Source organism: Prinia subflava, chromosome 4 (genome assembly GCF_021018805.1).
Source record: "Prinia subflava isolate CZ2003 ecotype Zambia chromosome 4, Cam_Psub_1.2, whole genome shotgun sequence".
Taxonomy (NCBI): Eukaryota; Metazoa; Chordata; class Aves; order Passeriformes; family Cisticolidae; genus Prinia; species Prinia subflava.
Genome location: NC_086250.1, coordinates 71,704,493 through 71,730,921, shown reverse-complemented (window position 1 = coordinate 71,730,921; position 26,429 = coordinate 71,704,493). Strand labels below are relative to the sequence as shown.

Genomic DNA, 26,429 nt, shown 5'->3' with positions numbered 1-26,429 from the left:
ACAAATGACTCCTTGCGAGAGGCAGGAGATAAAGAATAATAAATACATTTTATGCACCACCTTAAAAAAAAAAAAAAAAAGAAAAAAAAAAGGAAAAAAAGGGCTCTGAGTCCCCATCCATCCATCAGGAAATGTAAACCGGAGCTCAGGCAAAACACACACAGGCACGCGCCGGGGAGATAAAACTTGTTTTAAGGAAAACATGATATTGTTTCCAAATAAATATCTCGGAGGATGCAAATAGGCAGCCCCCGGCCCCCGTGCTTTGTGGCATAAATTTAAGATAATTAAAAATACAAAGCTGGGATTAAGCCTGATTTTCTGTCAGTGGTGGTGGCTGTGGGGAGGAGGGGGAGTCCTGCTGCGTTTGGTGCTGCACAACCCCTGGAGGGGCAATTCCTGCCTCTGATCTCGGGTGTGGACTGCCGTGGGCGCTGGGACCCCCTTTCCCAGGCACCCCCTGCATCCCTGCTGGATGCCTCTGCCTTCTGCTGGGGAAGGGGAACCTGCAGGGTCACTCACAGAGTTTTTTCCCTTCCCCTGGAAGCAGAGGAGGTTCTCTCCCAGCTGCTCCTCCTCTCCTTCAGACGTTTGTGAGGCGCCCATCCTCAGGGAATTGGGGCTCCCTGGGGAGCAGCCCTGCTGCTATCAGCACCCTGAGAGCATCCCTGCCCTGCCCACCCTCTGCTGCCTGCTCTGGGGCATCGCCTGCAGCGAGGAGTGCGGCTCTCACACAGGGAATGAACTTTTGGGGTGGGGTCTGCTCCCCGGGGCAGCCAGGCCGGCAGCCGAGGGGACACCAAACTCCGGCAGGAAGCACCCACAGCTTCTAAAAAATCCCTTTATTCCTGCCGGGGATCCGAGGGAGCCCGGGCCAGGGGAGCAGCCGATGCTCCCTCGAGCTGAGGGGTTGATCTTCCCCTGATCCTCGCCGGCTCCAAGCCGGAGGAGAGCAGCGGGGCACAGCCTGGAGAGGGAAGGGAAGGCAGGGAAAAAGGAAGGGAGATGCCAGCCAAAGCCGGGAAGGGCTTTTCTGAGGAACAGATGGGGGCAGGCAGCGAGATGCGGTTGATTCCGTGAGTGGGTTTTGGGTTTTATTCCTTTTTTTTTTTTTTTTTCTTTGAGGGGCAGAGACGTTTCCCAATTAGCCCAATCAGGCTGGAGATCCTAGGTGTCAGTAGTGAGTAGGAGCGAGGGAAGGCACCGGAGGAGGAGGAATCCAGGCAGCAGCCGGAGTTGCGGCCGTGGGAGAGCGGCGGCGGCGGCGCTGGCAGCCCCGAGAGGCGGCCCCGCTCCCCGACCCGTCCCCAGCCCCTTCCCCAGCCCCTGCAAACTTTAGGACGACGAAAAGCGCCTTGGGGGACCCCCCTCCAGAGACAACCTGCGCTCCTCCGCCTTCTCCCCTCTCCCAGAGGTGGGTGGGCTGGAGAAAGGAGGAGCAACCGGCCACTCTCTCTGCAAAGCTAAAAAAAAATAGGAAAGAAAAAGGATAGAAAGGGATTTTTATTATCGCTTTAATTTTTCATTGATTATTTTTTATTATCCCTCCCCGGTGCATCGGGCTGCTGTTGCCACAGCACTTCTACACCTCTCCGGCTATTTTTTTTTTTTTTAATTTTTTTTTTCGGAAAGGGGTGTGTGCCTGCGCGTGTGTCCGTGTTTGCAAAAGAGCCTGGGTGTCCAAGCCGGCTCCGCAGTCACCATTGGAGAGGAAGGCAGGGGAGGAAGGGCTGGCTGGCGAGACAGCCGCAGTGCGAGCCCTCCCCGGCAGGCGGGAGGCCGCGGAGCCGGGCGCGGAGCCGGGCATGGCCCCGTAGCGCATCCCCTGCCTGCATCCCCCTGCCTGCACCCGCCTGCAGCTCCGCTGCCCGGCTCCCCCCACTGCTGGCTGATTTAGAGGCGGGGAGGGGGGGGGAAGGGCTGGGGGAGGGAGGGAGGGAGGGGAGGGGTGATTTGGCGGGGGGAGTGAAAACTGGAGCTGCGTTTCTCCCCCCCCCTCCCCGTTCCCCCCCCCCAAGCAGAGCCAGACACGGTTTGCCCAGTGCAGAGAGAGGGGCTCGGTGTTCCGCCTCCGTGGAGTATTTGGGATTGGAGAGAGACACACACGCACACACGCGCACACACACACACGCACACAGAGACCATCTGCAGTGTCAATGCGGCGCCTGCTCTGAAGACTGAAGTGGGGGGAAAGGAGAGGAGAGAATAATTATATATATATATATATACACACACATATATATATATATACCAAAACCCACCCAAAGCAAGCGAGGAGCATTCCCAGGTAAGGAGCCCCCCGCCCCGCCCGGGCAGCGGGGGCTGCGGGAGGATGCCCCGGAGGATGCCCCGGAGGATGCCCCGGGAGGGCCGGCGGGGCTGCAGCCGTACCTGCCCTCCACACCTGGCGGAGTGGGAGGGGGGGGCTCTGGGAGGCGCCCCCATCGCCGCTCGCCACCCGCGGGTCCGGGGAAGGGGGTCTGGGATGGAGGGCAGGGACCCCGCGGACAGCGGGCTGAGCCGGGGGGTTCGGGCACGGCCCCTCCGCCCCTCCCGGCCCGCCTGGGGAGGATGCTGGGCGAGGGGGGCGCAGCGGGGAGCGCCCCTTCCCCACACGCCCAGCGCGGAGGGGACGCGGTTGCCGGTGTCCCTCTTTCCCGGGTTCCCGATGGCTTTTTCCCCGTGCACAAGGCTCAACTTTTCTCCCCGGAGGTAGCGGCTCCAGCGGCGCAGCCCGTCCCTCTCCACCCTCGGCATCCCCGGCTGCGGATTTTCCTCCCCTCGGGGGGTATTTTGCCCCTTCGATGCTCCGGAGCTCTCCTCGGGAGAGGGGCTGGAGGCATTTGCAAACTTTTCCTGCTCCCGGTGAGGTTGAGGCTGGACGGGGCTGGAGGCAGAGCCCTATTCCCGGGGAGGATAAATCCTCCCGGGTGACCGATGGATGGGGACAGGGGCCACCCCCGGTGGTGAACACCTAAGAGGGAAGGGCAGACCCCCGTCGCTTCCCTTCCTGCGAGGTGCTGGAGAGTTTCCCTGCCCAAATCCCGGCTGCGGAGTCAGCGCTGCTCGAACCTCTCCCTCCTTTCCCTCGGTGCATGTGTGTGCTGCAAGCGAAACCCGCGCATTGATGCTCAGCGTTTATCAGACATATGCCCTTAAATGATGCAGACCGGGAGAAGCGATCTAAACACCGAGCCGCGCGTTGTTTTGGTGGAAATCTAATACTCCGGCAGCAGCCGAGTTCCTCCCAGATAAACAAACCCGCTTGCTCAGCCCCAGCAGGGCTGTTTGGGTTTGTAGCGGCTGCATGTGGCTGCTCCATCCCCAGCCCGGAGGAAATCCTCCTCCTCCCGGGGCTCCGTCTGCTCCCGGTGCCGGGAAGGGATGCGGCGTTCGCGGTGCTGGGTGCGGGGTTAGGACCCGCGGGGCTCGCCCTGGTGGGGAGGGGCAGGCGGGACTCGTGTGGCTCCGCTCCTCTCCCAAAACTTCCCCAGCCCCGCCGCCGGGCAGCCGCGCCGGAGCTCGCTGGAAACGCGCCCGGTCGCCCGTGGCTCCCTCCGCTGCCGGGAGGCGATGCCTGGCAGGAGAGGTTCTGGGAAAAGCGAGGGGGGTCTGACGCTGCCCAGGTCTGGGGGTGAGTGCTGCGGAGGGGAGGATCGCACCGGGACCCCCGAGCCTGCCGGGGGATGCTCGCATTCCGCGGGAGCAGTGATGGTGCCGGGGGATTCTTACAGCCGATGCAGCCGCTCGCAGCCTTCTAGGGACTCGTACTCGTCCTGTACAAATATTTTGGAAGGCGGCAAGCGTGCTAACTTGTTTTCTTTACCTGCGCCCTGTTTCACCCGGGTCCTGTCTGTAGAAATCCGCGGGCGGGCAGGACCAGCGGGGCTTTTGCCGCCCGGTGCGGAATTAGGCGCTTCCTGCCCCCGCCGAAGCCTCTGGCCGGAGGTGCCGGGGATGCGAGCAGCGTTTTGCTCGCGGTTTCCTTGGCGGGGGAAGTGCGTGTGTGTTTGTTTGTTTGTGTGTTTGTTGGTGTGTGCGGGATCCCTCGCTAGAGCCGGGCTCCCAGCGGTGCAACAGATGTGCGTCTGCTTGGCCAGGTTTAGACACGCACCCCCAGCCCCGCCAGGAGAACCTGGGGGGTTCTTCCCCGCCCTGCCCGGACCCCCCCTCCGCGGGGGTGTCTCCTTCCCGACAGGACCAGCCCGAGCCTTTTTCCCCCTCTTGTCCCATCCTGAACGTGCGGCGCTGGGCGGTATCGATGCCGTGCGGAACAAATGACAGCCGCATGATGGGAGTGCTGTTTGTGTCCAAGACGGGTGTTTTAGAGCCCGGGCTGATGATCAATCACGGTGCTGTAGGGAAGCGTTTGCTCGATGATCGGAGCTGCCTCGCAGGCGCCCAGGGCTGCTCTTAAACGCGCGCATCCCCGGCTGGGGAGGGATGCTGCAAACCCCACGGGAGATGCTGAACTTCTCCGCGGGGAGAGGGGGTGTTTGAGCTTTTCCTCACGGATTCACCTGCCAGCAGCCGTCCCTGCAGCGCAGAGAGCCTGGCGCTCGCAGGCTGGGCATGAGGCAAAGCAAAGCGCTGGGCAGAGGCAGGAGAGCGGCTGGGCTGCGCTGCCGGGGAGGCAGGAGCAGTCTCCGGCAGCCCCATCCTGGGGTTTTCATATCAATCCCTCTACTTTCGCAGGCTGAGGAGGGGGAGGAGAGATGCCGGCACCCCTTTTGTGTTGCATTTTTCTCCTTTTACCGAATCGCTTTGTCTCTGCCTGCCGATGTCCTCGGTGCCGAGCGGCTGCAGTAAAACCAGGCTCCCCCTCGCCGTGCCGGGGCTGGGTTCGTGGGAAGAGCCTGGCAAGGTCTTACGATGCTCGGGGTGTGCTGAGGGTTAAAGCCGTGAGGGAATCAGTTCCTTGTTCGGAAGGGAACCGTGAGAAGATCCCTGCAAAGGATCCTCGCTGGGATCTTGACCTGGGGAGGATGGCAGGGGTGGGGCCGCTGAGTTTTGGAGTCAGCAGTGCCAGGGTTTGGGGCTTGTCACTGCCCACGTGTGTTTTGGAGCAGGATGGCACGGTGTCCTGGAATTACTCGGCTCCTCTGGATATATTTATTATTTATAACCCTTCTGAAGTGGGGTCCCACACAGCTGAGACTCCAAAGCCTCATGTCCTGCCCATGAATCCCCCTCCCCACCCAGGGATGCGTTTTGGGCTGTGACTGTCCCCCCTAGTAAAGCCCTCAAACCGCTTGACGCTCTAACAAAAAGCATCTGGGGAACCTCTCTGTCTGTCTGAAAGGCTTCAGAGGGCTCTTTCTTACTCCTTCCTTCTGGCTTGCCAGACTCAGGGAAGGGACAGCAGCGCTCCAGGCGCCCAAGGCAACGAGACTTCCCGTCTGTGCAGAGAGTCTGGGCAGCCCGCTGCCTTTCTGCAGGGCATCAGTGATGAGCGTGCTTCCCTGCGTGACTGTCTTCCTGTGAAAAGTGCTTTATATCCCTCAGCTTTGAGCTCTCAAGGAGCCTGTGACAAAAAGAAAAAAAAAAAAAAAAAAAAAAAAAAAGAAAAAAGGAGAAGGAAAAAAAAAAACCCACCACGCGTAGTGCTGCCCACATGTTTTTCACTCAGGCTCTGAGTGGTTTTAAAACGTAACTGTCTGCTCCATTCTTGTGGTGTGGGTTGGGAAACTGAGGCACAGGGTTTTAAAAGAACCATCTACTCCACGCTCGTGGTGTGGATTGGGAAACTGAGGCACGGGGTTTTAAAACAAGCAGGTACGTAAGAATTGTACCTTGCTGTGAGTGATGTTCTAAAATGTTTTTGTTATATCTAAAGCTAAGTTGTCAGGCCTCAGAACTCTGGGCCCTGTGCTGGCTGACTGATTCTTAAGGCACTTAGAGTATACTTGCTTACTTACTTAAAACTGAAGTCGAAACTTCTACTTCATTTTTACATGGCTTAGTATATTTTAATTTCTCTAAAGGCTTCAATTCAACCCCTGCTTCTCTCTCTATTTGCTTAATTCCTCCGGTATGGATTGGGAAACTGAGGCACAGAGACTCCAAAAGCTCAGTCCTCGTTTATTGATGAGGAATTCTCACTCACCAGCCTGAAAAGCAAACTGAGCCCCGAGGGGGCCTTGGTGATGAGAGCAGGGAGTGGAGCCCTGCCCTCCAGTCTGGGCTTCAACAGCCAAGAGCAGCCCTTGGACAGAACAGGACATTTGCAGGATTGAATTTTTTCCTGTTAAAATGCCCAGTGGGTGCTTTGAAATGAGAAAGGATCATAGAATCATGGAAATGAAGAACAGTTTGGGTTGGAGAGGACCTTAAAGATGATTTAGTTCCAATGCCTTGTCATGGGTAGAGACAACCAAACATTTTGGGTTAGAGAATTGGCCTGGGAGCAGCTGTGCTGTCATGGACCTCAGCACCTTTAAAATTGCTGCAAAATGTTTTTAATCACCTTTGGGAATGGAGACATCATTGCAAAAATGACGTGCTGAGATGCCTCCAGCCCGTGGGGTGATTCTCTGTATCTGGCACTCTCCCTTGAGGTTCTTTTGACTCATCCCAAAGAATAGTCTGGGGTTTTTTGTTGGTCCATGAGCTCTCTAAGTTTGCCTCATCCTTAGGTGGTTGCACTTTGTAAGGGGCTGAGCAGCCACCCAGGTGAGAGGTGCCAACCCTGCGTCCCCTGCCACGGCACCCAGCGCCACGTGGCACCTGACCTGACCCCTTTCCTCGGTACAAACCCCTCCGTGAGCCCTCAGGGATGCTCTGAAGGCCTCGAACAGAAAACCTTTGGTTTGAAAACCCAATGACCACTTCCTTTTAGACACCTGCAGCCCTTCAGCTCCAGCTGATGTGAACATTGCTGGGACGTGCTCCCTTCCAAGGTGATTCCTGGAGCCATGGAAGGAGCCAATTTTTTGCTGGAATATGACGTTCCCAGCTGTTCCTATCCCAAATACTAATGTTTGTAGAAGACACCAACTTCTCACAGCCTGGAGATCTGAGGGGGAGCAGTGACTGGGTCAAACCCCCATCTCACTCTGCTGCCCCTCAGCAGGTGACTTTGACCTCACCTGGAGAGGAATCACTGGAGAGAGAGGTCATTTGCAGACTTTGTGACTTGCTTTTACTCCAGGCTTTCCTGCTGGGAGAGTTTTCCCCCCTTTAAAAAACTGGTTTTTAAATGCTTCATGCAGTGAAACAGAAATCCAGACCCGAAAGTCAAGTGGCTGAGATTCCCAGGCTTCTTTTGAGTAGGGATAAATAAAAAGTCCTGCTGAGTGTGCCTGGATTTGCACTTGTGACCCAAAAGGGAGATGCTGCACCTCTGATTCTCCTGCTTTTCGTGCCTGATCTCTGAGTTTCCTTACTTCCCTATCATCCACACACTGATCTGATGGGGCTTTCCCCCAGCCATTGGCAATGAATTGATGGGATTTGACTGGCACTGGAATTTGCCAGGACGAATGTGTGACTCTAATGGAGATAATACAGGTTAGCTTTCCATTACAGGCATTTGCATGATCTATTTCCACATTTCCCCCTCCTCTGCTCTCCTGCAAGGGCCAGAGGGATAAATCTCGATCCTGGGTGAACCCTCACAGCCAAATGCACGTAAATGTTTGTGAAACGAGGCTCCACAACCTCCGTGTCATTTCTCCTGGAGGGAGGGAAGGTGAGCCTGGTGAAGGTGTTTTGTTCCCAGCAGTGTTTTCCTGGGAAATAGTGAGGTGATGCTGGACCGGTGACTGCCTGTAGATGATTAATATTCATATATTTGTTATTTTTTCTGAATGAGGAACTTGCATTCACCAGCAGCCCCCTGACGCTCATTCATGCGGAGCCTCACCGGGGAGTGTCTGGGCATTCCACTGTTTGGGGACTTGAGTTTAGAGTTATAGGGACCAGGAGGATGAATTAGCAGTAAATCACAGCCTGGATGGCTTCGTCCTCAGCAGTGACAAGGTTTAAATTAAAAATATCTTGCTGGGCTGGAGCACTCCTCAGCCAGGCACTGGTGGTGTGTCAGTCTGAGAGCTCAGCCCCTGTGGAGAGGAACCATGAGGAGCCCACGTGTGGATTCCCAGCTGAACTGGGAAATTGCCACTTGGTTTCTCCTGTCAAATGATCTTTCTTTCCTCTCCTTTGCACCTCTTTCCCCACCTGAAGGGAGGATGGTCACACTGGGAAGTTGGGAGAAGCTTTGCTCATTCGCTGCACGTGCGTGTGGCCCTGTTTGACTTGGTTAGAGCATATTTGATTGTGAAAAGGGATTTATTTGTTTTTTGTGACAGGGGATTTGTCTGTAATGTAGTGCTGGAAAGAAAACTCATTTAGAGACTAAGGAGGTGTATCCTGTTACAATTGCCTATTGATGGAATAGCAAGTGCTTGGTGTGCTGCACAGCTTCATTTTACTTTAGGGAAACTTATCCTGGGCTGCCAAAAGGAGACTTGGATTTGATGGAGAGCTGTCCCACGGCCCTCAGCGGGTTCCTTGGCTTCTTGCTTCCCCATCCATCAAGTGGGGGAGGTCTCTTAGAAGTGACTTCCACTTCAGTCCCTTTAGCCACTACCTAATGCTTGTTTTGCTCTAATGGCCTTTAAAAGTGACTCACTTTTTGTAAAGTGAGTAATACCAGGGGGGGCCTTGTTGGGAACTCACCAGCCTGAGGAATGGCATCATGTCCATGGATAAAAGTCACTGTCCCACCCCTGGGCAGTGTCACCTTCTTCTGCTGGCTGGGAAGAGGCTTTCAGAGGTGCTGAGGAGCTGGAGGTTCTGTATCCAAGGCAAAGGCTCTGCCCCCACAGCCCTGCCAGGGAGAGCAGGTGAGCTGGGAATACAGCCACACCACTTGTGGAGCTCATCAAAGGCTTGAATTTTTCTCTAATGGACAATCTAAGTAAGAAAAACCCCCAGCAAACCCCACAACCAAATTAGGGTGGGCATGTGTGCCTTAGAAAAAAAGGTTTTGGGCTGTTTTGGGGAACTTCTATTTGTCAGGGTTTTGGTGTGAATTTCTGGGTCTTGCAAAAAGCAGAGCAACACGTGGAGTTTTGTGAGCTGTTCTCCTGAGAGGTGTTGAGGGGTTGCTATTTGCATGGATAATTTTGGGCGTTTCCTCCTTTTGGCTGTGCCTCACCCTCTGCACCCTCCCCTTCACGGTGCCCTCCTGGCTGGACAGAGGGGCTGTCCCCTGTCACTGCCTCCTTCCCTTCCAGCCACCCTGGATCCCAGGAGTGATTTGGGGGGTTGCAATGACCTCGATACCTGATGCTTTTGAGACTTCATACCCCCCACTCCTCCTTAGATGCCAGGAGTGATTTGGGGGGTTGCAATGACCTCGATACGTGGTGCTTTTGAGGCTTCATCCCCCCATCACCGCTTGGATCCCTGACTGCTCCTCTCCAGATCATCCAGACAGCTTCCCCAGGGAGGGCAGTGCTCAGGGACAACCTGGAGGGTGACTTCTTGCCTTAAGTCCCGTCTGTGCCACCACTGAAGCCACCTCTGGGAGGCCAGCTGCCTCCTCACCCTGAAGACGGCGGGATGAGCTCTGAGCTCTCCTCCTGTGCCGAGCTGCTATGGTGATGAGTTGCTATAGAAACACATAGTTAGCATTATTATTTATTATTGAAAGGTGCTTCTTTTCATCCCTTAAAAGCAGGGTTGTGGCCAGAGGACCCCAAAGCTGGGTGTGGGACCCTGCCCACCCTGTCCCTGTGGGATGGGGGGTTCAGCTTCCCGGGAATGCAGGCTTTATCCACGCCGGAGGCAGGGAACTGTGCTGTGCTGGCCCAGCAGGCTGATCTGGTTAAACAAATCCCCCCAGTTTGTTCCCGTCACAGGTCCCTTCCTGGGTCAGACCCCTCCTTTGGAGGGGGATTTGAGTGAAACCTCTCCTTGCAGTGAGTTTACTGATTCCCAAACTGGTAACTCCGTGTCACCGTTGGGGGCGGAGGGTGGGCACCGAGTCCTGTGACAATGTCTCTGTTCATCCAGCACAGACGCTGCATTCACAGCACCCTGGAGGCACTGCCTGCTGGATACCTGCTCTCCTCTCTGCCCTGCTGCTCCTCGCTGTTTGCTGGGGTCCCTCCCTGTGTGCAAACCCAGCCCTCTGTGCTGGGAGCCAGGGGAGCTCCTCCACTGCCGGGGTCCTGCTCTGCTGAGCCCCCCTGGAGCTGCAAGAGGCCAAGCTGAGCAAGCCCTGCTCAGAGCATGGCTCTGCCTGCCCTCACCATCACTTTCCAGGTGCCAGGGGTGGGATAAGATCCTGCTTTGGGGGTGAATTGCTCCCCAGGAATGGGGGCAGCGGGTAGGAGCAGGTTTCCTCTGCAGGCTGGGTGCTGAGCAGTGCCCTGGCTGGGAGTTGTCCTGCCTGGACCCCGTTTATCCAGCACTTTCAGCGGTTTTGGGAATGCTCAGGAGGTGCAAGAGGGATGCAGAGGGGTCTCCTGCCTGCAGCCACTGGATTCACAGCTTCCCCTGGAAGCTGGCGGTGCTGCAGAGGTGGCTCTCCAAGGAAAGCTCCCTCCTTCCCTCCTGCTGCCCTTCACACCCTGGCAGCCCTGTGGTGGCTGCAGAGGGGTGGCTCGGTGGGGCCAGGAGCCTGGGAGGGTGGAGGGATGTCCAGGAGAGGAGTGGGGCTGCTTTCCCTCTCTGGCTGGGGCAGGGGAGGGCTTGGCTTGGCTTGCAGCAGGGATTTGCTGTGCAGTTCTTTCTTGTTTCCTGGAAATTGCCTAGTGGGAAAAAAAAAAAAAAGAAAAGACAAAAAATAAGAAAGGAAAAGGAAAGAAGAAAGGAAAACAACACAGCTTTTCTGGGTGCTGAATTAACAACTGGGAGGTGAAGTTTCAGGGCTGGTTGGAGCAGCTGCAGGGGGTGGCTCAGCCCCTCCTCTCACAGCCTGCACAGGTGCTGCAGGTGCAGGGCTGGGCTCAGCTGCAGGTGAGATGGGGTGGGAGGGATGCAGGAATGGCTGGACCAGTGCAGGATGCTGGGAATACAGGGAGCTGGGCTTGGGGAAATCTCTGCTGCTGCTTGCAGGGTGAGTTCCCTGAATTCCTCCAGGTCTCCACCTTTGAGGAAACAAAAGGAGGTTCTTTAAAGCACCCCCTCGGGCAGGAATAAAACCTTCCTTTGCAGAGCCTGTCTCATTGCTTGAAGTCACTCCCTTTGGGCTTTGCATCTTCCTTCTTGGAAGCTCTGCTCCCTGCAGGGAAGAGGAAAAAAAAATTCCTGGGGTGCAGGAGCAGGGCTGAGGGGGATGGGGGGCCCTTCCTGGAAAGTGTGGGATGGAAATGGAGGGACAGATGAAGGGGTTCAGTGTAGGGGTGAATGCTGACCCCTCACTGTGCCAGAGACTCCTGTAACCCTTGTGTAGGGTCACACCCAGCCCCTCTCTGTTGTAGGGATGGTGGGGAGCATCCTGTGGGGTGGGAGGTGCTCCTGCACGCCCTGCATGTGCCAAGCCCCTCTCCTGGTGAGGGGAGGCCACCGGAGTGGGGCCTCTCTGAAAGGAGGGGAGCTCCCTGTGGGAAATGAGAGCTTGCCATGTCCTGGTTGGGTCACTCTTGTCCACGTGGGTCTGGAGGCTCTGGCTTTTGCTTCTGCCACCCCTTTGTTTCCTCTCTGAACTGCTTGGACCAACTACTTGGACATGTGATTTGGAGAGGTCATCCAAGCAGTGGGATGGATTTGGGGCCGATTTGGGAAGCCCCTGTGGATCCCACCAGCCCTGAAACCATCCAGTCTCAGGTTTGTCTCCAAAAGCCCACTGAGGGTGGAGTCATTTTGGCCGCCTTTGCACCCTCTGGCTTTCCCTTCCTGGTCTCCAAGGTCACCCCCAGTGATCAGGAGCTGCTCACCTGGGCCAGGCAAGGGCAGGAGACCCCTTGGAGCAGCACCCTCTGCCTGGGGGAGGGATGGAGAAGGGAGGAGAGGCAGGTGAGCCATGGCAGGAGCTGGGTGCTTAAACCAGCACCCTCAGAGCCACTCAGGAGGGATTTTTTATCCTCCTTTATGATGGAGTTGCTGCCCTTGCCTGCCTCATCAAGGCAAACAGCTCAAGGGGATGCCTCTGTACAAAAGCGCCAACTTTTAGGACAAATTTCTCTCTGCATAATGTCTCAAAGAAAGCCAGGAGAGGAAACTGGCAAGCGGGCCTAATTAGGTAAGTGTTCCCCATTAGGAAGGGGAAGGAGCTATCAAGTCGATTTCCATTTCCTTCTTATTTTACACGCCTGATTTTTCCGCCTCTCCAGGAGGCGGTGTGTGAAGTAGGTCTCTCCTTAGCTTGGAGAAGTAAATAATCAGGACACGATGCGCTCCCCGAGCTCTTCCCAAAGCTTTCCAAATCTGGACTAAGCCGAGGATTTTTAGCATTTTCACCAGGAGCTCTTCCCAGTATCCATGAGACCTGGCAGGGACTGATTTCCCCCCTTTCATGCTGGAGAACCAAGGTGGGCAGCAGGGCTGGCATATCCCAGATATCCCCTCTGGGATATTTTTCACCTCTTCTGCGTGGAATTTCTCGTCTCCTGGTTGCTTCCCAGTACAAACCTGGGTGTGAACACACGGAGGTGCCTCGCTGCATTGAGAAAAGTGAATGGGATGAGCCCCTAAACCACCGCCCCTACCTGAGCCCAGCATGTCCCCATGTCCCCGTGTCCTCCTGGCCGTGCTTTTACCCCCAAGTTGCTCTCCTGGCTGTGCTCTCTGCTGCCTCTCAGAACAACACATTGCAGCGTGGGCTGCAATTACGGAGCCATCAACGGGTTCTGGTGACACATTTTGGCGAGCTCGGGGACGCTTTGTGCACCAGCCTGCGAGGGAAGCTCTCTCCTCCCCCCTTGGCTGCCTCCCCCTGCTCCAGAGCCTGTAAGTGGTGTTATTAAAGGCTGCTGGGAGCTGCTGTCATTGGCACAGTCAATGGCTGACACAAGGCAGCCCTCAGACTTTGACTCATCGCACACACACGCTTTGCAATGCATGAGCCACACAAAAAAAAAGCCCATTTCTCTCAAGCATCACCCTTTCCCCAGCTGTCTGGGCCCTTCTCTGCATTCATTCCAGAGAAGAAGTCTTGATTGTCCTGCAGTGTAAGAGAGGGATTGGAGTTGCTTCGTGCTGCCTGAACGTTCCCAGATCCCTCATTATCTTCTGCTGGAAGTTGTGATGAAAATGCCTTTTTCCCTAAATACCACCACATGCATCCGTATATATAGATATCTACGTGCGTGTGTGTGTATGTTTTATACATATACATAAAAATACACATTTATATGCACATTGCTACACACAAATGCAAACTACACATGCTTGGGAAACGCCAATCTGTTCACCCTGCACTTTTCACAGATCACTGCCAATTTTCCCCTCACAGTTCAGGAAAGGTTTTGCAGGTCCAGATTTTTGGAGAAGGAAGAGCAGCCTTGCTGCAATAGCTGGAGTTAGGAGGAATTTAGGCAAAAAAACCTCCAAAAAACACAAAAAACCAAACCTGTTTTCCTTTTTCCTTTTCCCTCCAGCATCCCTTGATCAGATGCTGGTGGCAGAGAGATGTTTTCCAGCTTGTGGGGAGGAGAGGGAAGAAAGAAAAGAGTTTGAGGTTTTCCTCCACCGCAGAACTGGGAATAAATAGAGCAATTTTGGACAAACCTTTGTGTCGGGGAATGTGCCCCAGTTGAGTTTGTCTGCCTTAATGCTTTTCAGAAGGTGCTGGCCCAGGCCCTGCTGGTGGCAAAGGAGCCTCTGAGGGGCTCTCAGGGCTGGGGGATGATTGTGCAGCGATTCCCATCCTTCCCAGTGCCTCAGCTGGACCCTGGCCACGAGCACTCAAGTGGGGCAGCACGAGGTGCCACGAGCCTGGAGGAGCTCCCAAGCAGATTGGAGCTCCGTGACAATCTGCTTTTCTGCTTTCCACTCCTCGGCTGTGCATGGACACGTGCAGACGTCTCCCTGCCTGCTGCTGGGCGGTGCACAGGGTTCTCTGAGCCACATTTCCCCCACTAACAGCCCTGCTGGCCACTCAGGCTGCTTCCCTGCTCCTGCTTCCCTCCTTTATGTGTGGGAGGGTAATTCTGAGGCTTCTCCACGAGGGAACAGTGACAGTGAGGTGCTTTGAAGCCTTTTCACTCAGTGATTTGCCTCCTGGTTCTGCTTGGTCCTTGTCTTCCCCCCTGCCTTGTTTCTCCCTCTCTGGGAACACAGGCAGCAGGATCAGCTTTATTTTATAATAAGCAAAAAGGTCTCCAGGTGCAGGGTTGTGCTCGCCTGTCTGTCCTCCACTGCTCTCTGCCTGTGGGTGACTTCTTTTGCTACCCATAATTAGCCTCTCCCAAGGCCTGGCTGTTGCTGGGCTCAGGCAAGAAGGTTTTACAGCCACTTCTCAAACACAGGAGAAAATAATCCCTCCCTCAGCTCCAGGAGCAGGTTTTAGACTGGTCCCTGGTGCTGCTGAGGCAGGGTGGCTGCAGGAGGGGCCCAAGGCAGCCCGTGGCAGTGCTGGAGGGAGGGGATGGAGGACAGGGGATGGAGGATGTGTGTGGGGGGCTCCCCACGCAGGGGAAGGAAGCAAATATCTGCCCTATCTCAAATGCCATGCTGGGCTCCTCTGGGATAGAGTTATTGGTGAGGAGGAAGCTGACCTTCTCTTGTGTTTATGAACTGAGTCTCTGCTTCACTTTGGGTTTGATTTTCTCCCCCCTCCACTCCTGTTATAGAGTGCAATGCTCCATTTCAAAGGAAGTAACATTTTCTTCATTTTATCCTTTGCTGGGATTTATTTTTTTTTAAATGCTGCTGAAGATGAACAGGATTTCTTCCCCTCAGCTTTCTGTGCTTTATCCTTGGCTTGCCACACTGGAAGTGGGTGTTGCTTGCCCCTGTTTTTGGGGTACCAAGGATATTCCCCTGCTACAGCTGCTGAGGGTGGACAAATTCTCCTGGAGCTGGGAAAACACGTAATTATTTTACTAGTCAGACCCCAGCAAGTTTGTGAATTAGCAATTCTCCTCATTTCCCTCAGTGCCACACGGATCTGTCCTTCCTCCTGGCTGATTTATCCCTGGCACAGCTTTTGCTGCAAATCCTTTCCTGCAAGGGCTGGTCTTGAGCATCTCTAGAGCAGCAAGTCCTTGGGAGCCCCCTTTCCCTTTCCTTCCACTTCCACCTGTGGAGAGCAGATTTTTGGAAGCTCGAGAGCTCTGTCTCTCCTGTGCACAGGTCCCTTGGAGATATCTGAAGGCACTTTGCTGAAGTTCACAGGAGGCTTTTGAAAACCTCGGCCATTGCATTCATGTGTGCACACATATATATAAATATATATATATAAAATATCTTTCTCTCTTCCCTCCTGTTTTCTTTCTCTGTCAGGAATCCAGCTGTGCAGCATGTGGCACTTGTAGGGCTTGGAAGGCAGGAAGATCAAGCAAACACAGAGCTTTCAGCAAGAAGAGATAAATTTCCAGAATAAATTCGAGCCACGTAGGCCCGGTCTGTTTTAGTTTTAAAGCCCTGCTGGTAGTGATGTGTGGGAGCTGTAGATATAAAGCCAGGGAGAGAAGAAGAGTTTATTTGTATTATTTCTGGCACCTTGGTAGAAAGAAAACCCCAGTTCTGAGTTCGTGGGGCTTGGCACAACATTTGTCTGCATGGTCTGGAGCAGGAAAGTGCCTGTTGAGCTCTGCGCTGGAAGGCAGAGGGAAAAAAGGGAATTATCTGCCCTGACTGTTGTAACTGGAAGAGGAAAGCGCCGGGTTTGTGGGGGTGAGTGGGATGCAGATGGCCCCAGGGGAGAAATACCTTGTTATTAATAACCCACGGAATTGTGGTGGCAATTTTACACCTGTGGTTTTTATCTCGGCGCCCTGGCAGGGGCACAGCTGGGAGCTGTGGGCTCCCTCCTGCAGGAGCTGCTGGACTTTTCCTCTTTCCTGCAGAGACAGAGGATGGCTCAGGGTTTGGGGTGTTGAGCCCTGACCGTGGATTGGCTGCAGGGCTTTGGTGCTCTGCTCCTGAGGGTGTTTGCTGACCCTGGCCTGGCAAGGGTCAGTGTGGCTGTGTGGGCTGCTGCTTTTTCAGAGCATCAGAGAGTGGTTTGGGTCAAAAGGGATCTTAAAATTCTAGTTCCAGCCTACCCCAGGGATGCCTTCTTCTAGCCCAGGGTGCTCCAAGCTCCATCCAGCCTGGCCTTGGACACTGCCAGGGATCCAGGGGCAGCCACAGCTTCTCTGAGCACCCTGTGCCAGGGCCTCAGCACCCTCTCAGGGAAGAATTCCTTCCAAATATCCAATCTAAACCTGCCCTCTTTCAATTTAAAGTTTTCTGCCTTGTTCTATCTCTTTTTCTTTATTTTTTTTCAAAAATCCCACCCCCCGCTTTTTTTTTTCTCCTATTTACTACTATATTTTTGCTTTACTAAGGTAAAAATATAAATAAGCCCAGAAGTGGCTACTGGATGCACTCCCCAGCTCTGCCCTAAAAACAGCAGCCAGCACAAAACACTGCTGTTTTCAGCCTAATGCCACCACTAACAACCCAGACTTCTTCATTTCCATCCCTCTTTCCCTCTGCCTTTTTCCTCTATCCGAAGCTAAAACATTGCAGGCTCCAACTCTTGAGTGGAGGGCAAAATTCAGCCCAGCCTCCTGCCCAAGCGATGCCTCATGACATTCAAATTAATTCAAATCCACCTGCAGCCAGTCCCAGGCTCTGTCCCGGCCCCACAGGGGCCAGGACAAGGCCCTGGGGAGGTGGGGCACTGTCAGAGTCCAGGACATCCCTGTGGCCACCCTGGAGGGTTTGGGGACCGGACAGGGGGTCTGGGGTCTGTCCAGGGGGCTCAGGCAGCCTCACACAGAGCCCAGGAGGACACTGCCTCTGATCCCTGCCATGGAGTGAATGCCCACAGTGTGTGAAGAATCACAACCCGAGAGAATTCAAAATAAGCAGTAGTTAGTTTATCACAGAGTGTAAATGTAGAATTTAGGATTTTTAGTACATGGGCCTGAAGAGGCGAGATGGAGGAATTGGGGAGTGGTCCTGTCCTCCTTGTTCTTGTTCTCATCCCCCATTTTCTGCTGAGTTGGATCACAAGGATTGGTTTAGAGTAGAAATGACATGTTAACATAGGCAGTGAGTATTGGTAAGATTCTGTCAATAAAAAGTTCATTTTGGATGTGTTTGGGCCAGGGAATGGTACAAAGGGTCCGGGACCCTCTGACCCGCCCAGTCCCCCGCGTGTCCTGCTCTGCTGGGGACGCCCTGCAGAGCTGGGACAGAACTGAGAGATGATGGAGAATAAACAACCCTGGAAACTCGGACTGGGGACTCAGCCTGGCTGCTCTGGCTCCGGCCTGAGACCTTTTGGGCAAGGAAAGCTCAAAACCCCACAGACCTCAGGGAACAGCAACCCCGAGGAGAATCTCAGGGAACAGCAGCCCTGAGAGGGCACAGGAGCAGGGAGGATGCTCCTTCCTCATGTCCCAGCAGCTGTGACTGCCACCCCAAGGGTAAAGGGGCATGGGCACAGGTTGACAGCTTTTCACAGTGCTTGAGGTTTGTGTGGCATCCCAAGTGCATCTGTGGGGTCCTGTGAGGCGAGGGAAGAGAGCAGCAGGTCCTGGTTTGGAGAGAGGGAAGGATGGAGGGGTGGAGGCAGTGGCAGGTGAGCCTTAGGGGCTGGAGTGCACGTTGGTACAGTACTCGTGAGGTTTGCTCTTTTAGCACCTGGGCATCAGCATAGTAGTGTTTCTTCAGCTCTTAAAACCCGTGTTATCAAGGCCTCCATTTCCTCTGAGCAGGATTTTATGGACAGAGGTGACCTTTGCACGCCCCCCACATTAAAACCACCCCTTGCCTCAGCCACAGGTGCCCTCATCCTGTGTGAGCAGAGATGAACAAAGCAGATGGTGCTTGAATCTGGATTAAATTAAAGTTTTACTCGCAGCTGGCTCAGCAAACAAGTAACTTTCTTCTGGGTAGCACAACCCAAATCCTGAACCTCTCACTGCAAACTGAAGTGTCCTTTGCAGCCTGCCCAGCTCACGTGCCCCTTTCTGCTGCTGCATTCCTGTGCAACACCTGTCCTAACACACAGCTAATGCTTTGTGATGATGGATCTGCAATTATGAGGCTGTGCAAACAGCTAAAACAATTGCATCACCCTCCCTGTGGCTGCTCTGGGGTGATTTGTGGAGCTGCTGAGAGCTCTAGGCACGACTCGTGCAGATGAAGGGTCAGGTCCGTGAAGTGCAGGGCACCTGCAGCTCCCATCTGTGTCTGAGTGGACCAGGGGAGATATTTATGGGGGAAAAAGTGGAGATTTTATGGAGATTTTGCCTTCTTCAGGTGTGTTTTGCAGCAGCAAGCTGCCCACGTGCAGCAGAAGGTGCTGGCAGTGTCTCCTCTGGAGGCTGGTCAGTGTGGGGGAGCACAGGGACAAAATAAACAGCAGAAAGCTTCAGCAGCAGGAGCAGACACCTCCTCCCTTCCTCCCCCCGGCCTCCCAGGCTGGGTGCCAGCAGCAGGACTCTGCTGTATCATTTCAGGACGTGCTGGAGGCATCCCTGCATCCCACAGCTGAGCAGGGTGACCACTGAACTATTTAAAGTCGCTCCAACGCCGGTGCTCGGGTGTGTAATGCAAATTCTGCTGATGCTGGTGAAGTGCTGGAGCAGGGGATGGGTTTAGGACTGAGGGGAATTTATCACTGTGACCCCCTTTGGGTGTGTGTCCCTCAAACGTGCACCAAAGGAGGTAAGAATAGAGAAAATCAGCGGTGAGGGAGGTTCCCCTGGTGCTGCGTACGTGGCTCTGCAAAGTAAAAGTTGTTGCTGTGGCGCCGAGCTGGGAATTCAACATGTGGGATGAAGATTTGTCTCTGCTGACTCTGTGTGGCCTTGGGCAAGGCATAGAACCACAGACTGGCTTGGGTTGAAGAGACCTTAAAGATAATTTTGGGCAGGGACACCTTCCACCAGCCCAGGTTGCTCACCAGGATCAAGCTCTTCTCCTCCTCTGTTGATAATCCCAAGTGTTATCTGATCCATCCTAGGAGCAGTGGAAAAGGCAAAACTTTTCCCTGCAATATCTGTGCTATAAGATGCTCAGCTTTGTGAAATTTAGACAAACTTATAGCCACAGGGGAAGGAGCATCCCAATTTTTCCTCCCTGCTCCAAAGCAGGGAGAGTCACCTTTTCAGCGAGGCAGCAGGAAGAAAATAACCGAGGTCAGATACAGCAAAATAAAAGTTTAAATGGGTGACTTGCAAAAACTTCTCCCCTAATTTAGTTCTCAGCATTGCCCAAGTCATTCTGAATGCAACTTTCCACGGTGCTGGTAGCCTGAGGCAGACACTGAGCTCAGGAAATTGTCCCCTGAGTGGTTCAGGTCTGTCAAAGTAATGAGGACCTTAAAAGTGAGCCTTGGCACAGAACATGTCAGACAACCCGAGCTGTAGGTGTTGCTGCTAATGCTCACTGGAATTATGCATGCACACAGTGCCCTGCACGGGAACTGCATCGTTTTGGTGCAAAAATAAAAGTGTCTGTGCAGGATGGAGCCGTGTATGTCCCTGCAAACACAGCCTGTGTGTGTCTGTGTGTGTGTGTACATCAGCTCCTGTCTAATCTGCTTGTTAACAAACAGAGCGTGTGATTATCTCCCCCCCCACGTGAGCCCTGTTCTGGCTCCTGCCTGCCTCTGATCCTGGCCATAGGTGTCCTGTGCAGCTCAGCAGCAGCTCGAGAACTCTTAGGCATGATTTGGGATTAGTTATCCTGCAGCAACAGCCGGGCTGGGCTCTAAGAATAACTTCCCATTGGCCTTTGGATGTGCTGGCAGTAGCTGGGCTTGTGGTGACAAAGTCAGTGGAAGACAAAATTAACAGCAAATTAATAACACTTTATCCACGTTTTTGTTTCTGGGAAGGGGAGTCGAGTTTTGCTGCTGATTCTCTGCTTTTGTGGTCTCCCTGTGTCACCTGCAAATTGGGACATCACGGGAGTGTGGTGGGGTAGATGTCAGGCTGCTTTTTATTTATTCCTTTTCCCTTGAAATGCTCCCAGAGCTGCAGCTTATCAGGGCTTGTGTCCACAGTGCCTCATTACAGCTCTCAGCACAGAGAGTCCTTCCCCGGTGCTGCTGCTGGGCTGGAAATTGGGTCTCAGCTGGAAGCCTCTGCTTGGGCAGACGTGGGGCTCTCCAGCAGAACTGTCCCTGCGCCTGCCTTTTGGCTCAGGAGCAGCTCAGCTGCCCTTCAGCCCACTCAAAGCACCCAAGTCAAGTGGGGACAGAAGTGTTTTTTTAACCAAAATGCTCTGGGGGGAAGTGTCTGAAGAGGACAGATCTTGTTTGGTCTGATTTTGGGTGTTTCTTCTCTTGGGAGCATCTTGCTCTGAACGCAGCAGCTGCACTGTGCCCTGCTTCATTTTGAACATCACAAAAAGCACTGTCATGCCAGAATGGTTAAAAGTTACAAACAATTCTAATGCAGTTTTTATGGTGTTTGTAAAGGAAAGCCAAGAAAAGCACACAGGAGATCAGTATTAGTTTAAAAATGTCTATTTGGTGCTGTATTATTTGTAAAGAAGAGATCATGCTCTGTAGCAATCTAATATCTGCAGAAGAGGTCTGGGATTTGGGACAGGTGAGCTTTGGGGCAGAAGTGTGGACTTTTTATCCTTCTGACACCCCTTCAAGAGCTCTTCCCAAGTCCTTGTAGGCAGCAGGGATAGACTACTTCAGCTGACACGTGCAAGTTTTGAACGACCACATTGGGACCTGGCTGCTCTGGGTGCTACAGGGAGATGAAAAAAGATTCCCCCGACCCCATCTGACCTGCTCGAGGGCTGAAAGACAGGCAGCAGTTGGTGGAGGAGCTGTCAAGAAGAGGGCAGGGTGATGAAATGAACAGCACATGTCTGCCCAGGAGGTTCAGGGTGCCTAAAAACCCACCCAGAAGCATTTAGGGATTTGCTCGGAGTTAGGAAGGGCAGAGAAAACAAAACAAGGATGTGTCTGATAGTTTCTTTTTCAGAATCTCCAGTCAATCTCAAAATTCTGCTAATGCTTGCAATGAAGTGCAGCTTTTTTTTAGGGTTGGGAGAGGAGATGCCCATCAGCACTGCTGCTGCCCAGGGGTGTGTTGGGCTGGAGGTCTGGCTGGGATTTGGGATGGCCCAGCCACCCCTGTTTTATGGGGCTTGCTCATCTGCTCCCTTTAGCCACTCACACGAGAGGCTGAGGATGAAGGATTTGCTGTGTCAGATCTTTTCCCTGGCCCCATCCAGAGCTGGTGGCTGCTGCTCCAAAAGGGGCTGGATACCTGCCATAAATGAAAGGAGGAAAATTTTATGCTGAGTAAAGCATAAAGAGAGGCTCTGTTCTCGCCTCTGCTGCAAACCCTGCATCACTGAAGAGAAATTATCACACCTCTGACTCTTCCCTCCCAGCAGCAGAGCACTGCTAACAGCATTTTCTTTATGTTCCCACTCCTGCTGCGTGTCCAGCCCCTTTCCTGCGAGGTTTGGTGCAGCTGCAGGATGGATGGGCCTCCCCTCGGGGATCCTGGCTCTCAGGGGCACACAGCCCTCCCTGAATTCATCACATTGGCCTGGCCATTTGCAAACTCTTCATTTGGGAGAAGCTCCCATTTGCTGTGAGCCAGCAAGTTCTGATGGTTTGCAGAGTGCCTGATGCTGTGCAGCAAATCTGCTGCTCTGCATCCCTCTGAAGATTTATTTCCAAACCTTATTCCCCAGCCAGGCACTGAGCAGCCTGGTCTGTGGAAGGTTGGTCAAGAGGGTCTTTTAGGCCCCTTCCAACCCAAACCATTCTGGGATTCCCTGATCCCGGTATCATCTCTGATTTTCCCAGTCCTGTTGCTTTTACTTTTTCCCCTCAGACCGCTCTGCTCCAGCTGTGTTTTGAGTATACAGCAGAATCTCAGACTTTGAAGGCTGGGGATTCTCTGCTGGCTTCTTTGCCAGCGCTTTCCCCACCTCCAAATATAGATCTCAGTGCTCCCACAGCCAGCTGATCAAGCTGATTGCTTTTTCCCTTGATGTTTTACCTCACAGAGATCTGGAGAGTGAAGTAGCCAGTGGCCACAAAGCCCCTGTGAGTGCAGAGGGACTCTCCCTGCCAGTCTTTCAGGAGGCAGCTGAAGAACAGAGGGATTTGGCTCCTGGTGGATACACACAGCGCTAATTGGGAGGCTTCAGCCTGAGAGAGAGAGGGCTTGTGTCTCACAGATCTTCCCAAAACTGCCAGGCAGGGGGAAACATCCACCCACTGGCATCCAGAGCTACATAAACTCTGCTGAAAACAGCTCCAGCCAACACGGGAACAAAAGAGCTGCCTGGCAGCTCGTGGGGAAAGCCAGGTCACAGACCCTTCCTTGCTGTGTCAGGGCTCCCATCTGAACCAGAACCAGCAAATTCAGATTTCGTGTGGGCTTTTTCAGAGCCCCCAAAGCCTCGAAGGGAACGTGTGAGCACAAGCTGAGCTTCTGAGGGAGGAAACACCGTTTTCCTCAAGGCTGTCTAAAATGCTGGAATGGATACACGAGCTGGGGAGACCTGCTGGGATGAAACCCAGCTCATTTTCTTTTCAATATTCATCACTCCTTTAGGGGCAGAGGCTGTCTTTATTCCTCTTTGTGTCTAGAGCTCATCAGGGTCTCCTTCCTGGTGAATTGCTGTCCTGGTTTCCACTGAAGTAAAGTTAATTTTCTTCCTGGGATGGCGAGTTTTGGATTTGGCATGAGAGTCGTGGTGATCACACACTGGTGGTTTTAGTTGCTGCTAAGTGGGGTTTAAACTTACTGCAGGACTTTTCAGCTTCTCATGTCCTGACAGGGAGAAGGCTGGAGGTGCACCAGGAACTGGGAAAGCACACAGCTGAGCCAATCTGGCCAAAGGAATATTATATAAAATTTCAATTTTTTGGCCAACCTGGCTGCACCTCAGTGAAATACAGCAGAGAAACCCTCAGTACTGGGGAGGACAGAGTGCCAGCACTGTGTGATGGTTTTGCTGGGGACAGGAGTGAGATTTGAGACAGCAGTCAACCTGACACTCTGGCTTTTGGCAATATTTCCCTTTTCTCAGTGCCCTGGGCCTCTATGATCTCACACACACGAGGTGGGATCAGCCAAGTTAGGCACTGCTGTGACATGGTTTGCTGGAAATCATGACCTTGTGTGCTCTTGCTACAGCAGTTTGTTTGTTGGGGGGGTTTACATTTCCCCAGTCACTGTGATAAGGAATAACTTTCACAGATTTGCCCTCAGGATACTTTCAGGAGGCTGGGAAATGCTGTTATTACCTGTGTCACATCCTTGGAAGGTTGGGCCCCTTCCAGTTCAGGATGTTCCAGGGTTCCACAGCACCCAGCCTTGGGGACTCACATCCCTGTCTGCTCCAGAAAAGAGAGTTCAGCTCCGGTCTTTGGATTTGTAGGTTCCTCCCATGACCTCAAAACTCCCTTCTCGTTTCTGTGACGCTGAATATTTGTGTTCTTTCATTCAAGTCTCTGTAGCAAATTCCTGGAGGAGCTGAGAAATCGTTACAAACCTCTCTGCTCTCCTTTCCAAGCACAGAGGAACACAGCTCTGACCTGCTTTTGCTGGTAGAAAACCAAGTTTGAAATGCAGGCACAAACAACATCCACACAGAGTTTTATCACATGGGAAGAGCTAGGAGGAAAAAAAAGGAAGAAAGTCCCACTTGTGGCGTGTCTAATCCCATCATTTAATACTCTTCTGGCACAGACACAGGTAACAAGGTGATGGGCAGCACCTGAGGGCCTGAGAGGAATAATCTGTGTGATGAGGGAAGGCTCTGCTGTCCCTCTGTCTTTTGATTCCCTTGCAAACAAACCACTCCCAAAATTAATCTCTTTATTTGGGATGAGCTGCAGCTTGTGCAGGGGTCTGCTCTTTTTGGTGAGCGCCAAAGAAAAGCTGCTCTGGTGTGGGGTGTCCCCAAAGTGAGACTTGCCTTCAGCTTGTACAGGTTGTGAGTTCAGGGAGAAAAGATTTAGGCAAAGTTAGAATCCGGTCTTTGTTGGGGAAGCTGTTGACAATGTCACTGTATGGGTTTTCTTGCCATGTTGGCTCCCAAAGAAAAGCTTCTATCCATGGTAATCAGGGTTTATTAAAGGAAACCATGAAAAAAGAGTCTTTAGATGAGATTAAAGGGATTGTGTAGCTGCACTTGGTGCTGAATTGCTCCGTGCTGGCGCGGGCGCTGGGCGTCTGCCTCGTCAGCATCTCTGCCCAGCCTCCTGCATCCCGGGAATGAATAGCCTGAGTGCAGGAAAAGCAAACACAGGAGCGTGCTGCCTGATTAGCTGGGCTTCATTAACCACCCTGGCACTGCCCTGGAGTCCTGGGTGCTCCCTCCCAGCCAGGTGGGGAACTCACCGTGTCCATGCTCCGGGACTCTGGGGTGCTGCCAGACCCACTGTCCATGGGGATTGCTGAGTTTTCCCTCCCTCCCTCCCAGAGCTGTTTTCCAGCTCATTTTGGCTGTATTCAGGGCTTTAACATGCATTTTTGCTGTGAGCTGGACCCAGAGTGGGATTGCTTCTACGGCTTTCTGTACCCAGGCTCTTCCCGCTGACCTTGTGGTGTCCCTGCTGCCACACGTGGCTGTGGCAGGGGACATGGTGACGTGGCTCTGTCTGACACCTCTGGTGGCAGGAGGGCTCTGTGTGTGTGTCAGGGAAATGCTGCTGTCTGGTGTTCACCCAGTGACGTGTTCCTTTCAGGGGTGGATTTGTCCCAGGCTCCAGTACAGGGACACGACCACAGATTTTGCGAGATTGTCAATCAAAACCCGTCTCTCTCTTTCCTCTCTCCCTGTACACTTCCTCCCAAGTCCTTCCCTCTCTCTCAATTGACAGATCAGTCCTTTGTGTCCTCTTTAGTCCTGATTTATTCCTACTTCCTCAGGCATAACTCATCCTTGACTTTGTCCCCTTGAACGCTGCTGCATTTTGAGGATGGATTCATCATTTCCTAACTTTCTCTTCTAATGATCAGAGTTAAAAGACATTTGGAATGTTTCTTCCTCTGAGACTCTTTCACATCCAAATGTTTCTTGCCCAGAACCCTGTGTATTTACCACAGACTTTCATGTTCTGGAGCCTTGGGATCGTTTCCTGGAGATCCCTGAGCAGAACTAAACTGCAACCTTTAACTCAGTGGTCTCAAACCTTTGCAGGAAATGCTCAATAACAGCAGAAAAAGTAACCAGGCTGTGGGGCAGCACCAGAACTTGCTGTTCTCCAGGAGGAAACCAGTAGTTAAACCAAACTCTGGGAATTCAAGGCACCTTCTGGGGAATGTGTTATCTGCAAGCCATGAAGTTGTGATTCCACGGGCAGGACAGTGGTGTGAAACCTCCTGTGGGTGCTGACTCTGGGATCTTCTTCTACCATGGATGAAACCCTGCCTGAAACAGCTGGGTTTGCTCTGTGACCTTCCCAGGGACCTTGGATGTGCTGGTGGGGAGGCTGCTGTGGCAGAAGCCACGTGGAGGGACGATCTGGCCTCACACACGAGCCCTGTGTGGTGGCTCCTGGCATCACTGCTGGCCACATCCCCTGTGGAAAAGACAATTTGGGTTAATTTTGGAAACAGCCAGCTCAGAGCCCAAGTCCAGCCCTTGCTGGCTGTGGCCTTTTGTTTGTGTGCTTTGTTTTTAGAATATAATTACTCTCTTGTAGGCTCTGCATGCCCATGGCACTGCATTATTGCCTTCCCAGCTGCTGTGATTCCTGCCGTCCAGACACAGGAAAAAAACCCGTCCACAACCCCCTTCCTCCTTGGTGCATCCTCTAAGGGCTTGTACAAACCCTGCTCTATTCTGCAGGTTAAACATCCAGGCCTCCTTGCCCCTGACCTCTGCTCTTATTTATTAATTAAGCCAAATTATAAATTACAGCCCTCAGGGGCTCCAGGACTGATTTGGGCTGCAGGACAGAGGGTACAGGGCGAACAGCACGAGCAGATGGGAGAGGAGAGAGAGCCAGCAGCAAGCAGAGAGAAAATCCTGCTCCCAGGGTCACTCAGAGGGCTGCTGGAAGATGGAAAAATAGCCCCAGGCTGCTGCTCTCCCTGCTTTGTCCCAAAAGGCTGCTCCTCTGCACTCCTGGTGCTCTCAGACTGCTGATGCTCTTTCCTCTGCAGGTGAACTTCCCCTCACTGAGGTTCAGTATTTTGGGAGGTGCCCTTGCCTGCTGTAAAACCTTCCTGGAGTTTCTCACTGGAGTCTCTCTGGGTTCCAGATCAAACTTGCTGTCTTTTCCTGGAGGGATCACGGGATGGTTTGGGTTGGAAGGGATCTAGCAAGGTTCTCCTCACCAGTCCCTTCCTCTGCAAGTGATAGTCTGACCT

At 53.3% G+C, this 26,429-nt stretch overlaps 1 protein-coding gene across 1 annotated transcript in view; it reads left to right on the top strand.

The window, feature by feature from the left end:
• The first annotated feature begins 2,058 nt into the window (after positions 1–2,058).
• Positions 2,059–26,429, top strand: part of PLXNA4 (plexin A4) — a 445,535-nt gene continuing 421,164 nt past the window's right edge. Inside the window, exon 1 of the mRNA XM_063397126.1 lies at positions 2,059–3,634. The gene's annotated coding sequence lies outside the window, so the exon portion shown is untranslated. The remainder of the gene's footprint in view (positions 3,635–26,429) is intronic.